Source organism: Colias eurytheme, chromosome 20, assembly GCF_061535395.1.
Source record: "Colias eurytheme isolate Ceu_HAF_F1 chromosome 20, ilColEury1 Martin Lab GWU primary, whole genome shotgun sequence".
NCBI classification, from domain to species: Eukaryota; Metazoa; Arthropoda; class Insecta; order Lepidoptera; family Pieridae; genus Colias; species Colias eurytheme.
The window spans coordinates 8,967,156-8,979,798 of record NC_142999.1 but is presented as its reverse complement, the minus strand read 5'-3'; the positions used below and the strand labels follow the sequence as shown (position 1 = coordinate 8,979,798).

Genomic DNA, 12,643 nt, shown 5'->3' with positions numbered 1-12,643 from the left:
TTTAAATATGTAGTCTTAATTGTAGGTAAGCCAAATCTTTTATTTCCGTTTTAGAATAGTCTCAACATTATCTAAAAGCTTCTTATCTAGTTTCTATGTATAAAATAAAATACATCATCAAATAATATGCAAAACTTTATGCAAAAACCCAAACTTTCCCATTACATCAACGATAGCGGTTATTCACAAAATTTCCCCAATGCAAAGCATTCAAAGAAAGTCATTATCAACTGAATTTTCCATCAAATGTTTTTCGCATGTAAATTGTATTATGAAAATGGCGTCGCGTCACCATGACGTACATACTCGCCCAGCCAGAACAGCGTAACAGGTAAAGGTGAAATCAACCCGACTTCAGTAAGCTCCCGGTGCCCACGGTGAACGCACGTACGACGACGCGGCGACTTGAATGTTTTTAAAAAATTACCTGTGAACCAGCCGGCGAGTATAACGGTAAGTCGCATCGATTTGAAAATCGAATTTCGATTTTTTTTTAATTTTCGCGCCTAGCGTAGGCAAAGGAAACTGTTGCGCGTCGTAATCAACAAGTATGAAGCTTTTTGTAAGCTAGCGTAATGTAACAAAGGAATGACATTGGCTATTAAATATTTATTGAATTTTTCTTTCGAATTTCCCGGTTGTATCAATTTTTCTTCCTGAATGCTAATTGTAAATTATCTTCGTGTGATAAAATAGATGTATTTTTTTAAATTACAATAATTCAATTTGAATTCGATTAAAATGTAGAGTAGGTATATTAATATATTCTAATATTAAGGCTCTATATATCATTAAATAGATATTTCAATTAAATATATATCATCTTTAATACATATATACAGTTCGATTAATTTAACCAACTTCAAATAAAGGAGAGAGCATACATCTCTATCTTTTTGTGTATTACCTCAGAACTTTTTGCTAGCTGAACTTATTTTGATAATTTCATTTGAAAGCCTTTTCTCCTTTTATCGCCTATTTAATAAAATAAAAGCCAATAAACATATTATAATTAAATGTAATAATAATTCGTAATAATTCGTATTAAATTGAATTTAACGATGATTGTCTCATTTTAAAACTAAACAATGGAAAATAAGAAAAACGTAGTTACAGTTGTTTGATCCGTTATAATTATTATTTAATAAATTGTCTCTAAACGGAACATCATTTAATAATAATTATCAGATGTACAGTTTAATTAACAATGACATAATATGATTAATTATTGTGAAATGATTGATGGCGGACATTTTCTTCGCCATTTCAAACTAGTTATTAACAAGGCTTTTGCGGTTCCAGGATAGATTCGATAGCTTGTTCTATCGGAATAATTTAGCTATCGACTTGTGAAATAATTTTCAAAATTGGTTAAATAGTTTTTGTGTTAATCGAAAAGAAACAATGACTTTTGAACTTGAATTATTACTATAAGTATGACACCAAATAGAAACCTTCCTTTTTTTCCTGTTACTCTCCTGTGTCTTATAAAAATAAATCTATAGATTTTACTTTCCATTATTTATAGAAAATTTATTCATTTATTTATTTTACAGAATGCCCACATTAAATTGATTACATTAGAAACAGTTATACATATTATAGTTATAAAGTTCTTAAGTACCTATTCAAATCAGAATACCCATTCAATATGAATTCTAATGTTTCACTTTTTGCAATTTTATGTATGAGGTTTTTACTTCTGGCGACTTTTTTTCTATTTAGTTTATTAGATCTTCTTTATGATCTATTTGTATTTGTACCTCGATATTTTACCCAATTTAAAGTTAAAATAGTTTATTTACTTACAAGTTTGACTTTAAAATGAAATATAGCGGTGTTCAGAGTAATAAATTTTCATGAAGCCCGTTCGAAATTTTTAAGGTTCCCTCGAGATTGATGAAACTTAGCATCTTCTTGATCATGGCAGCGATCCAGAGAACTTTATTAATTTATACACAAGACTTGAGTACAGAGTAATACAACTTTATTGCTATGAAGAATAAAGAATGAAACACAATTTTTTTATTTTTTCCGTGGCTAATTTACAGATAAAACGTGATCTTAATGGATACACGCGAAATTTGCAAATATTTAGATACATACTTAATTAAAATTTTTAGCTAAATTAATTAAAATAATGAGTAGGTACTTTTTTATTTTCAGAAACTGTTGAATATTGTAAATATTTTTATTTACGCTAAAATTCCGGAATTTCAGTAAATGCTGTGCTTATACTATGTTGTTGGATGCCATTTTTTATTCATCCTTAGTTTAATGGATATTTTAAAAGTGATACTTATAACTTGGGTTTATTCTCTTTGAAGACAAACCAGAGCTTATTAGGTTCGTTTACAGAGAGTTGATTACATACTTAGTCATTCAGAAAATCGATCAAAGACATTGATTCTCGTTCCAATGATACGTGGTCTAGTTGAGTTCATACTTCATATATCTATATTATAATATTATATAGCTTAAGAGTTTGTTTGTTTGTTTGAACGCGCTAATCTTGGGAACTACTGGTCCGATTTGAAAAATTCTTTCGGTGTTAGATAGCCCATTCATCGATAAAGGCTATATATCATCACGCTAAGACCAACAGAAGCGGAGCCACGCGGATGAAAACGCGGCGCGCAGTTAGTCTTAAATAACAGCAACAATATAAACACTCTTCATAAATATACGTCAATCATTCATCACTTAAAAACGACTCATAATAGAAACACATAAATACTATTCAACAGTCTATTACTAGAACACCATAGAAAAGTCTAGAAGTTTACAGGTCAAGGGTAGTGAATGGAGCTCAAATTCTGTTTAAAAACGTCTTTTAACGTTTTGAGAACAACTCAATTCACTATTTGTAGTACTTAACTCAACATGGAAAATAGAAGTCAATTTGAATTTTTCAGAAGGTTTATTTTGTAGATTTGACAAGGCCTGTTACTATGTTTTTTATTAGATAACTAGCTTTCCACCCGCAGCTTCGCCCGCGCAGTCAAAGAAAAACCCGCATAGTTCCCGTTCCCGTGGGATTTCCGGTATAAAACCTATCCTATATCCCGGGGTAAAAAGTAGCCTATGTCCTTTCTCGGGTATCAAAATATCTATATACCAAATTTCATGCAAATTGGACAGAGAGACAGACAGAGTTACTTTCGCATTTATAATATTAAGTATGGATTACGATATTAATTATACCTAAGGCCATTGAAGATGACAACCAGTTTGAAATAACATATAATTTACGTATTATTTTTGCGATAATTGATAAAACTCTATGGATAGAAACTAATTATACCATTGTGATAACTAAAACTCTTCTTTCAAATGTTTGTTTTTTATCTAGCTGTTATTATTATGTAGCTGTTATTATATCAGTAATTGTTATTCCAGTAATAGGAACCTTTAGTTTACTTGTAAAGTACGTTTCTTACTAAGTAAAACAAAATATAGAGTACAATTTATATCGATACCATTACTTGTAATTAATTTGAAACCTAGCTGTCTTACCTTGCTGAAATTTATACGAGTTGAAGGTTCTTAATTAAGAAGGACTTTTTTAATTAGACCTTTGTCTTTTTCTTCTATTTTGTTTTGGATTAACGACGACTTTGGTGATAAAAATTCGTCGTTAAAAGTAGCTAGTATAAGTTGATCTTCCTTCTATGGTGTTTTCTATGTGGACACGGGTCTAAAAGTAAAATCGGTAATTTAATTTGGAAAAATAATGAGTGCTTTTTGAAAAATATGTAGAATAATAGAACTGGGCGGTATCTGTTAATAATAAATATTGAACATGGAATAATACCAATTAGTGATCTTTAAAGAGGTAATGGAAACCGAGTAAAAAATAAAAGGTTTTAAACATTAATATAATTGTGCAAAACAAACAATTTTATCTAAAAATTTTGGCACAAAGGAGTAATATTTTTATAAACACCATACTCGTAAAAATAAAAGAAAAAACATCGCTCTCAATACAATTGCAAACATTTTGATACCGGGACGGTGTTAGCAAAACTCACAGCGCATGAATTCCTCTTACGTATTTTACATATGCACATGAATAGCGGAACCCGCCATTCACGACAAAGCATTTAAAATTGCCTATATTCATCTCTACACAAACTTCATATCTGAATAAACATTCACTTGTCACATGGAGACCTTTAACCTATAAAAATAAACCAACCGTGTTCTAACCAAATATAGGTCCAGTTACTCTTTGGTGACCTGAACACATTATGACAGGTCTGGTGAGCAGCAAAAGGTTTTCGTAAATTATTTTTAAAGAATTTCCCGAAAGGTCGGGCTAATTGAATGTAATTAATCAGTCTCATGAAGGGGTCGTGACTTGAATTTATTGGGGATCATTTGCTTTGAATTAAGCTGTTTTCTTGTACTAATTTTTACACCTTTCTAAAGGAAATGGCTGCCCAGGTATAAACTAATCAAAGTTGAATTAATATTCCATTTAATTAACAAATTATGTAATTTTATACATTAATTTCAAAGAAATTATAAAGTAAATGAAGACGAATGAATGACGAACAAATATAAATCGTATTATTTATGAAAGCGCTTATTTATTGAAGTAGGTATATTTAAATGTAGCTTTGAAAATATAGTTTCAAATAAACATTTAACTATTCAAGTAATTCACTACTTCTATAGAATAATATAAAAAAAACCAACATGGCGGACAGACTAGAAATAAAAAGAAAATGAATACTGATACGTTCCGAGAGAATTGACTAATCAGTTATTTATCTATTTTATGTTTAAATATATTTAATATTGTTTCTGTTTCGGAAAGATATTGAATTTATGATTTTCGGGCCCTATTTTAAAAACTTTTTAGCTTCAGTAATGGTTGCCTAACTTTTTTGACAACCGTCATTCGTATACGTGGGGCTCTACTTTTATTTGATTTGTAATGTTTACCTATGTAACTTCCCGGTGGGAACATAACTTACTGTGCTAAATTTAAACATTATTAAACTGGTCAACTCACGGGAGGTCACACCTTTACATTCATAATATATCTATCGCGCGTCGCTCACTTGCAAAACTATTGATTTTAATGGCCTTTGTTTCACGCTGGTCGACGCTTGTTCGAGTTGATAGTGTTGGTTTTATGGTCTTTAAAAATTCAGATCATTTAATTAAGTTTATAGTGTGTATGAAGGCTGGATGAATGGGTAATGCTTTTATTGAATAAATGGGTACATAATGTGTGTGTATGTTATTTTATTGGAACTATATGGACGTACAAAGCTTCATTGCATCCATTACCGTTACGTTACCTATTTTTACTACCTTTTTGATACAGCAAGATTACATTAATTAAGTTACCTATATATATTCACTACTTAGAGCTTTATTTATTCACTACTATTCTTGATAGAGCAAGATTTATCAAATCGGTTGAATTTTTTTAAAACATATTATAAACCAAAGTAATACAATATCATAGATGTGATTACTTTTCTATTAATTAAAATGGGCCATTCAAACCCTATAAAAGCAATCGATAATGAACGTTATTCCAAAGCCCATTAGAACTTAACACATAAACGATTCAAACAATCTTGATACTTGCAATAACAATCCGAACAGATCCTAAAAACTGTAAATGGCTGCAAAACGGTTTAAGAAACTCACGAAGAAAATCCATTATCAAAGCTAAAACTTCCCTATTGAGTAACTTTTTCCATACATTAATATTTATTGCGTTTAACACATAAAACTTTGACAATCGATACCTTATCCTGTGGCTTAACATATTTTGTATTTAAATGGAATAACTTCAGACATTTAGATGTAATAGGAAACTAATTTGAATTATTCTTACTGTTATATTTTTTCTTCATATGGGGAACTGTAGGGCCCTCTCTTAAAAAAAATAAAATACGTATGCACGATTTTAAAGAATCATGCATATAATTATGTACTTAGTTACCTACTTAAATTCAAATTTAAAACAATTTTATTCAAAAATATACACAATAGAAAAAACTAATTTCTTAATTTCATAATATGAAACTGTTTTAAAACACCAAAGTATAAGATTTCATGGTCTAAAATTCGAATTGTATACTAAATGCGACCTCAACGTTGAAAAAGCTGAAAACAAGCTTGTTGGCATAGCTAAAAGCAAATTTTCAAACCCAAACATGATTTATTAAATTATTAAAAATGACTTGTCATGTTCATGTCGGCACAGGTATGAGGAAATATGTTACAAAAATGTATACAAATTGCCTATATTATGGAGAGAAAAGTACAGGAAAAATCGCGTTACACGTAACGGTAGAAGTGAAAATTCCTTTTGTATTTACCAACCTTTTCCTGGGGTTTATGGGACGCTTTCTTATCTGTGTTTTCAAGGATGTTTATAATCTTCTTTTGTAATGAGGTTAGGCTTGTAAATTTTATGAAAATAAGCGGACGCTCAGAAAGAGTAGATACAAAACATTTTTGACGTGACAGCGTTACACTTTTTCATAAGTGACTCCCAGCCGCAACCTAATTTAAGAAAATTAGGTAGCGGCTGGGAGTCACTTATGAAAAAGTGTAACGCTCGGTAACGTTACGATGAGTCACCGAACGAGAGAGAGGCCCGCCGAATGCCTTGCGTCTCTCTCCCTATGATCTCAACTATGATCGTTGTCACGTAAAATCTTCGCCCGTAAAACCGACTTTACAGGCAACCATTTTTTTTTTGAAGTGAAACTTCTTTAGGCGTGTTGAGAATAAAATTTCAAGGTCGCGTCATGACGCGATGGCAATACCGTCACATCATCTTTGAATATTGCCAAAGAAGTTTCACTTCTGACACGTGTGCTCGGCACACACGCTTTTATAATACATATATATGAATAAGAAAGACATTTCGACGATAATTTACTGATAATATGCGTGTAATTATAATTATTTAGAATTAAAATGTACCTATACATAATATTATAATGATACGTACTGGCTTTGCAATAAATAATTCGGCCTAAAATAAATTCTTCGTAAATCTATTAAGGTAAATTCTCTACGAATGAATTAAAAAATATCCTTAGAGTCACAACCTTAAAACAATGGGCTAAAAATTAAAATTCTTTGTTGCTAACAGTATTATCATAATGATATTATCAATTATCATTCTTGCCTTTAAAAACATAACAATTAGACAAACAATCCACTACCATATTCGAAGGTAGGTATATTTTACCTACAACAAACTATAACTGATTAGCTTTCCGCCCACGGCTTCGCCCGCGTTTTCAAAGAAAAACCGGGATAAAACCTATCCTATGTGTTAATCCAAGTTACCCTCTATATATGTGCTAAATTTCTGTAATCGGCTCAGTAGTATTTGCGTGAATGAGTAACAAACCTACACACCTACACATACACATACAGCCATCCTCACAAACTTTCGCATTTATAATATTACTAGTAGGATTTCCCACACAAAGAAACTAAAGTGGAATAAAATAAAGTTTCAAAAGAATAAAGTAAAATGGACGTTTCTAGAATACTTCAAACGTTCGGAGCTATTATTTTAAGTTTTAACACAGTCGATAAACGAGCGACCATTTCATGATGACGTCACGATCACGAACAGTTTTTCAATTTTTATTCCAGTCTACGCTATTTTAAAGTCGGACATTTTGTATTCGCAGCTAGTTTTATATACAAGGAACTGTGCTTAGATTTATATTTTATGTAGGTATGTTATTTTAGATCATGTATAACGAAATTCATAAACTAAAATAGTTGTAGTTTGTTTATACAGGGTGTCCCACTGTTGGTATACTAAGCTCAAAGGAGGTTATAGTTTTGCATCCGCTGAGTACGTAAAAAATACTTATAAAATTCCAGACGCATTTTTTTTTCAAAAAGATGAATTCTTAAAACTCTATGTGTACACACATAACAAGCAACCCGCCCAACTTTGCCACCAGCACGTGAGCTATCGTTTAAGATTATATTTTCATAGACAAAATGCTCACATTAGAGAAGCGGTTTATGCCGGCTGCGCGAAACTAGAGAAGAAAACATGGATTTTCAGGAAAAATTTAGCAAAAAATTTTTGACGTAATTTTGTTGTTAAAGTATTTTTTACGTGATCAGGGTATGCAAAACTACAAGTCCCTTCGCGCTTAGTATACCAATAGTGGGACACCCTGTATAATCCTAGCGGTTCGCCCCGGCTTCGCCCCGGCTTCGCACATATTTCGCAATAAAAGGTAGCCTATGTTCTTTCTAAAGATTATCTGTGCCCATCAGAATCGGTCCAGTAGTTTATGCGTGAAAACCATACATACATACAAACCTTCCCTCTTTATAATATTAGTATAGATGTATAATGAATAGGCAGACGTTTGACATATTATTTTTAGTATTTTTCTTTTGCTTTAATCCATACTAATATTATAAATGCGAAAGTAACTCTGTCTGTCTGTCTGTCTGTTACTCAATCACGCCTGAACTACTGAACCAATTTGCATGAAATTTGGTATAGATATATTTTGATACCCGAGAAAGGATATAGGATAGGTTTTATCCCGGAAATCCTACGGGAACGGGTTTTTCTCTGAAAACGCGGGCGAAGCCGCGGGCGGAAAGCTAGTTAAATATAAGTGCAAGAGACAAAAGCTTTAGAGGCAGTAACGTACTATAATGTTCATGATTGCCAACGTAAAACAATTTCACATTAATTTCATTAACTGACAGATATCTAAACAAGACATATCCAGAATTTTTCACATCGACCATCAAACTATGAATGCAACCATATTAGAAAAAACCACTTTCAACAAATCTTCTTTCAAAATTTCATCCTTTCCTCTTATAAATACGATCACTCAGTTCATTAGGGTTGTAAAGATAGTAATTATCCCAAAGAAATCACTCGTAAAGTGATCGTTATCCCAACTATCTCTATTAGACAAGACTGTTTCTGATTGCTCGGTTGTTCGTCCCTTACACGGATCTTTTAGCTATTTTACTAGATAGAGCAAACAAGTAGTATATATTGAATATTGTCTAAAAAAATTATGTCAATTTTTTTATTTCGCAAAGTCGTAGTACGCATATAGACGTAATGTATTAACACATATTTATTTACGTTACTTAACTCAGCATCTTTTGAAACCTATTTCTGGTACTTTCATAAATCATACTACTAGTAATTTTACTAGTCTTCTAGAAAATAGAAAAATACATATTGACCTTCATATTCATATTATGTTAATTATTAAAAATAAGTACTTTAAATTTAATAAACGCTAATATTATAAATGCGAAAGTAACTCTGTCTGTCTGTCTGTTACTTAATCACGCCTTAACTACTGAACCAATCTGCATGAAATTTGGTATAGAGATATTTTGATACCCGAGAAAGGACATAGGATAGGTTTTATCCCGGAAATTCCACGGGAACGGGAACTATGCGGGTTTTTCTTTGAATGCGCGCGCGATGCCGCGGGTGGAAAGCTAGTACATATATAATTATGAATACAAGCTAGACTACATACGTTTTCTAGGTCGCGCTCCGATCATTAATATTAAAGTAAAGAGGTCATGACAAAAAATTATTGAATAAATGATCTAGAATAACTATGATCCATGGTCAATTCAGCAGTTACCAAGTAATTTGTCGAAAGTAAACTCAAACACTCGGTATTAACTTCCCTGGAGCTTTGAATTCGTTCGTCAAATTGTAAAGGTATTGAAATAAGATTTTTTGTCAATTTGCTCACGTCGAGAGCCATTTTAAAAGCTTTTTCTTGTATGGACTGAAAATGAAGATAATTTAAACCTGTATTGCTTTAGATTGTATGGAATATAAATTCAAATGGATTTTAAAGAAAATTATCTCGTTGTTTATTTTAGTTTGTATTTTGGGATTAATTAGCTACATTTTGATTATTTCAATGTCATTAATTGAAAAGAAAAATACGTTATTGAACAATAAATATTATTTAAAGCAATAAAATTTTCTCGAAACAGACGGAGGTGATATTTCATTTCGTTGTATAGGTATAAGAATCTTGCACGAAATACATTTTAATTCAACAATATTCACGCTATAGAGCTTTATAAATTCTGTAGAACTGTCAGATTGAAAGACTGACTTTATAGCGCGGTTTCGCTTTCATTTAAAAAATCTATGTGAAGATGAAAGTATTATGACAAAATTTCTCCGAAACGGCTTTACCGATTTATTTTTTATTTTTTGATAAAAACATTCGTAAACGTCGTACCTATACTATTTTTGACCCCTTAGTTATAGAGGTGTGCTGGAAGCACGTTTGCCAGGTCAGCTTCTATAACTAAAGAATCTAGATAGGTATTGAGCACAGCATATAACCGTGATTTAGACTAGCCAACTCTATATATATATATATATAGGAGGTACATAAGTTGTACAGTAACGTCCACGATAATGTAGTTTTCCGCCCACGGCTTCGCCCACGTAGACAAAGAAAACTTGCATAGTTCCCGTTCCCATAGGATTTCCGGGATAAAACTTACTCTATGTCCTTTCTCGGGTCACAAACTATATTACTATCTTTCATCCAAATCGATTCAGTGGTTTCGTTGTGAAGAAGTGACAGACGGACGGACAGATAGAGTTACTTTCGCATTTATAATTTTAGTAGGAATATGGTCAACAATACAATAAAATTTGGGACATCTAAACTGCATCACTATGAAAAAGCGACTGATTTATATTCGCCTCACGTTTCTATCGATTTTACGTCCCCACTTCAAAGGTTAACAAGTTTGAATATAACCATAGATTCCTTTGTGATTTTAGCGTGAGATTAAATAACAATGTGGTATAATATTCATTAAAATTACTAGCACCCGCACGCTACGAAAATAATATATTCTAACTATACAAGTTAAATTTATCTTTCTTCAGAATTAAAATCTCGAAGAACTGCTAAGGGTTTGTCGTGTTTTTTTTTTTGCGTGTCTTATATTATGGTTGTGGTACCTCCTTTTTGTTTGAAAAATCACGTGATAAAGGTTGTTCTTAGGTACGTGTTACTGAAAATGTATACAGTTTAGGATTTTTACTCATATATCGAAAACATAGTACATATTTTGTTCACAGTGGTCTCAGACTAAACTAGCGAGCAAATAAAGGGTCTTTATTTCGTTTCAGAATCATCTTTAATATCTCATGAATCTTCTGTTCATAATTTATAATTTTCCGTTTTAGTCATATTTCTACACAGAAACTCGATTAGGTATATATGTTGCTCTATACTAGAAAGTTGAAATATTATATTTCAAACTCAAACATATAATTTATTCAACTAGACTTCTTTTAGAAGTGCTTTGAATAATATTTCAGAGCAATTAGGAATCACTCGTTTAGAAAGCAGCTTCCACAGAGAGAGTAAGAAACTCTAAAATTTATTTTATACCTACTATTAATTTTCATATTGAGTATTTTAAAACTTCCTTTTTATTATGAAGTCTTATAATATTATGTAGTTTTAAAAATTCTATAGTGTCATATACCTTTTTTACCCACATATAAGGTTACTTATTTGATGTGTGAAAATGAATGAATTTTTACAATTATTGTATGGTTCAAATACTTTTTGCTTATCCTTTGACAATTACTAATACAAATGTTCGCACTAGAAGTACATTAAAGGACGAAAATAATAATTTAACTTGACTCCATTTTAGTTTAGACAGTAAGTTCGATCGGTAATTTATTCAGAAGTATTCAGTACATTTGTGGAAACTACGTCAGAACTAGAAATAGTTCGTATTGATCGACCAAATAGAACTGTTTTATGTTATTTTTGTACATTTTTGAATTAAGTTTGATTAATTTAGGATTAGATTGATAAGAAATTGACGAGGTTATCTCGAAGCTTAAAAATGTAATTGGAATTTGGGTGATTGCGAGGTTTTCAGAGAAAATTGGGATCAGAAGAAAATATTCAAGTAGGTATACCATCTTTTATTTTTTTGGTAAAACTCTGAAAACATACAACATTATATCTTGACTGTAATTGTGTTTTTCTCTTCCTAAATTAAGGATTAAATCTCATTGGATTTCTATTATTTTCCTTATAACTACCTTTTATAAATGTGTAAATCGTGTTTAACATTGATAACAGATTAGTTGCTGTTATGTATACAGATACTTAGCAGCAACTCACCAAGTATATTCAATTGTTTTTCGTATAGATTCTTATAAATTCGGGTGAGAGGTATTTCCATGTCATGAGTACTTTTGCATATTACTTAAAACTTTATGACTACTAAAAAGGATATGGAACGAGCAGAGCGCATAAAAACGTAATTCTCACACCAGTAGCGTAAAAGATTAAAATGAATAAACATGTTTTGATACTGTTTTTAGTACGTTAAAGTTTTAAACTGAAAATATAAAATGAAAACAGTCAGGAATACAGCTTTTAAATTATTTTCCTAATCGTGTAGAGTGTAGGTACTAACTTTGTTCTAAGAAAATTGTAATTAGCATCTTATTTACTAGCTAGACCAAAGCAAGACTTATTCATTCATTCATTGCTTCTCAAATACAGTTTTCTCTATCCTTGAAGCCCGAGTTATTTTATATATTGTATTTGAAGTGTATTTG

At 31.2% G+C, this 12,643-nt stretch overlaps 1 protein-coding gene across 1 annotated transcript in view; it reads left to right on the top strand.

Moving 5' to 3' along the window:
- The first annotated feature begins 337 nt into the window (after positions 1 to 337).
- LOC149899835 (IDLSRF-like peptide) overlaps positions 338 to 12,643 on the top strand; it is a 56,793-nt gene continuing 44,487 nt past the window's right edge. The window contains exon 1 of the mRNA XM_090113706.1: positions 338 to 453. The gene's annotated coding sequence lies outside the window, so the exon portion shown is untranslated. The remainder of the gene's footprint in view (positions 454 to 12,643) is intronic.